Here is a 3,616-nt window from a genome sequence, read left to right on the forward strand (position 1 = left end):
GATAGGTGAGAGGACATGAGCCATGCTGGTGTACCCTGCTGCTGCACTTCAGGGTGACCACGTTTCTCCTTTCCGGGCTCACCTCCTTCCGAAACCCCTGGCACCCTCCAACCAGCAGCCAGATAACAGCCACCAGCAGCTGGCAGGAGATAAGAATGCAGCAGGAGATTGCTACCTGGAGGCCGGGGGGCTGATGAAGCCGCGCCGCTGGGCCTCCATCCTTCACCCGCTGTTGATGCCGAGCAATGTCGCCTTGTTCGAATAGCTGAGTAACACACCGACGGAGGTGGCCGGCCTTGGTGTGCAGAAAAGGGAATGAGTAAATAGTCGCACATCACGAGGTGCCCAGCAACATTAATCGGTGTATTGGGGTGCAAACGGCCAGTGCGGACGCTGTTGGCGGTTTAGATGAAGGTCAGAAGTAGCCTCATTCAGGGATTCAGGCAAAAACAACAAAAAACTGCGGAAAAGGGAGGGGTGGGCCCCAGGGCCCCCCCCCCCCCCCCCCCCTTATAAAGTTTTCCCCCCACCCGGGCCGTAAAAAGGGGGGTTGCCAAAACCGCAAAGTGGGGGAAAGGGCCCCTTTTTTTGGCCGGATTGTTAAGAATTTGAAAAAGGGTCCCCAAAAATGAGGGTATCCACCAAAACCAATCAGGGGAACTTTCCCAGCAACAGGAAAAAAATTGTAAGAGAGTTTTCAAAAACCGTCCAAAACCGTTTTTTGCTTTTTTTTTTGGAAACAAAAACAGGCGTGGGTTTTTTTATTTTTGTTGGCCTTTTCTTTCCAAAAAAGGAACAGCCCCAAAATACTGAAAAACAAGAGCAAACATTTATTAACCAAGGCAGGGAGAAAAATGGTGGGCGAACCAGGTCCAATTGGCCCAACGCAAATCCTCCCCAACCGGGATTTTTTGTAAATTCCTTTCAGGTCCAGATTTCAAAAATAGCAAAGCCCATCAGAGGTTTTTTTTTATCTCCAAGGGGCCCCCACTTGGCCGACAAGGCCTTTTTTGCCCCAGTCAGTCAAAAACACGGGTTTGAACTTTTCCGTCGTGCCAGGTTTTAACCTGGGTAAAAGGCCTTTTTTGACAAGGGGGAAAATAACAAAGAATCCAGCCAACGCAAACAACGTTCCTTTCCAGGCCTTGCAAAAATGCTTCTTTTCTTCACCCCTCGTTCTTTTTTTTCCCTTTGGGCAAGGGGGTCGCTGCAAACTGCGAGGTGGGGGTGTTCACGGGAGTCAACGCCAGGTTTAAAAAAACAATCAAAAATGCTTGGTTGTTCAGGGTTCCAAAGGTTCTTTTGGTCCCCAAAGTAAAAAGCCGACCTTCCCCCTGTAAGCACGAACTTTCCCAAAATCTTTCCTTTTTTGTGGGTAAAAAGTGAAAGGATTTGGTTTGTAAAAAAAAAAGGCGGCTGATTTTGCTGTTCGCCAAAAAGAAAGTCCCCAAACGTCAACCAAAAAATGTTTCTGTGTGGGTCCCTGCCAAGTCTGAAACGCGAGCTGGTTAAAAAAAGGAAAGCCAAAAAAAAGTTACCAATCCCATTATTAATTTTTTAAACGCCTTAAGTTATTTAGAAATTTTTTTTTAAAAAAAACTCCAACAAAAGTTCGTGGAAAGCACAGTTAAGAAAACAAAGAAATAAAATTACAAAATTGATTTACCACTAAGAAAAGGGACCAAAAATTTTTTTACTGTTTTTTATTTAGACTTTAAATTTGCTCCCCCCGTGAAATAAAATTCAAAAGTCCCCAAATCTATTTTTATCTTTTTTGTAAAAAAGTTTTTAAAAAATTGTTTTGAATTTGTAAACCCTTTATAGCACAAAATCCCTCCCACAACTTGTGAAAGGAAATTGGTAAAAGGGTTAAAAATTGCACAAACTCTTTTTTACCAAAGTATTTCTTCCATTTTTTCAAAAAATTGGTGGCTCTTTTAAAACATTTAACAAAATAAAACAAATCTTAAAAAAAAATTCACTTGTTTTGAAAAGTTATTAAATGATTTTTAATAAAAACACTCAACAATTAACTTTCCTTTTTTTCCTGGAAAAATTTTGAAATTGGAAAGTAATTCATTCAACCCAAAAAATAATTGAAAAATATTTTCCTTCAGTAATTATATCGTTTTATTCCCAAATGCCTTTAATTAAAACATGAAAAAATCATTTTTGTTTTTTTTTTAAATGGAAAATAATTACTAATTTACAAAACCCTTTTTTTTTTTCAATTGCTGCAGAGGAAAAGTTCAAATCTAAATAATCCGCCCTGGAAAATTCCAGTTGACCAAAATTGCCATATCTTTGCATTTTCAAATTTAAAACCTTCAAAACAATTAAAATTTTTTAAGCAAAAGTTTTCAAAAAAATAAGAAGAAAAAATGGTGGGTTCCTTTTCAACTCTTTGCTTTTTTCGAATTTGCGCTTTGTTTTGCCTTAACCTTTTTCAAAACTTTTTGTCTTTCAAAAAGATGGAACTCCTTTGTAAAGAAAAACCTTTTTTTTTGCGGCCCCATTTGCCTGGTTTTTTTTTTTCATGGCATCGCAAAGACCTTGGTTTTTTTTTCTTTTCGTGGAGGGCCCAAATGTCGCTTTTTGCCTCAATGTTTTGATTGGCCAAAGAGCATTAAGCCCAAAAATGCAAAAAAAAAAAATAGACTTTCGCCCCCATTTTTACCCACAAACATGAATCTCTTTTTGGACTGCCCTGCTTTTTCAAAAACGGTTTTCCATTCTTTCTAAGGGCTGTTTTTCCACTACAAAAGCCAGGTTTTCCACCTGCAAGGCTTCAAGCCAAAAAAAACGGTGCCCTTTCCCCAGAAACTTTTCCTTTTTTAAAACCAACGGGGTTTTCCTTTTTGTTTTGGTTTTGGTGTAAAATGGGTTTTTTTTTTTTTTTTTTTTTCCAGCTTGGTTGAAGTTAATTTTCTTTTTTTCAAAAAAAACTCCCTTCTTTCTTCATTGGCGGGGGTTTTAAACGAAGGGCCAGCTTTTCGATTTTTGGTGAAAGCCCCGTTCTTTCTTGACGGCCGTCTCAAAAACTTGCCCCCTTCAAAACCCACAACTCTTCCCTGCCGCTTTCCCCCAGCCCAATCCCCAACTGGCCCAAACCCAGGGTTTTTTGCAAATAGGGTTGGCGTTTTTTTTTCATGCGAGCGCCGGCCACCAAGCAAAAGTTGTTTCCCGGGGCATCTTTTTTCACTGCGGGTTTTGAAACAGGAAATTTCAAAACCAAACTTTTTTGTTTTTTGGCGTTTTTTGGAACTTTCTGCCCTGCAAGAGAAAGCGGATTCCACGCTTTTTAAATCCGTAAGCCCTTTTGGCGGTTTCAATGACGGCTTCCAACCCTTTTTTGGGCTTTGAAAAGTTTTAAGCGGTATATAAATTTTTTTTGCCCAAAAGAAAAAAAAAAATTTTGGGGTTGAAGGTGGGGGGGGGGGGCCCCCGGGCCCCCCCCAACCTTTGGAAAGGGCCCTCAAAAAATTCGGCCCCAAAAGTTTTTTTTTCCCTCAAAAACCCGGGTAAAAAAGGTTCCCCCCGGCACCCCTTCCTGGAAAAAGCCCCTTACTTGGGTTTAGACCAAACCTAAAGAAAAACCTGTCCCAGTTTTTTTTTT

Source organism: Notothenia coriiceps, unplaced genomic scaffold, assembly GCF_000735185.1.
Source record: "Notothenia coriiceps isolate Sejong01 unplaced genomic scaffold, NC01 NC01_scaffold00037246, whole genome shotgun sequence".
Classification (NCBI taxonomy): Eukaryota; Metazoa; Chordata; class Actinopteri; order Perciformes; family Nototheniidae; genus Notothenia; species Notothenia coriiceps.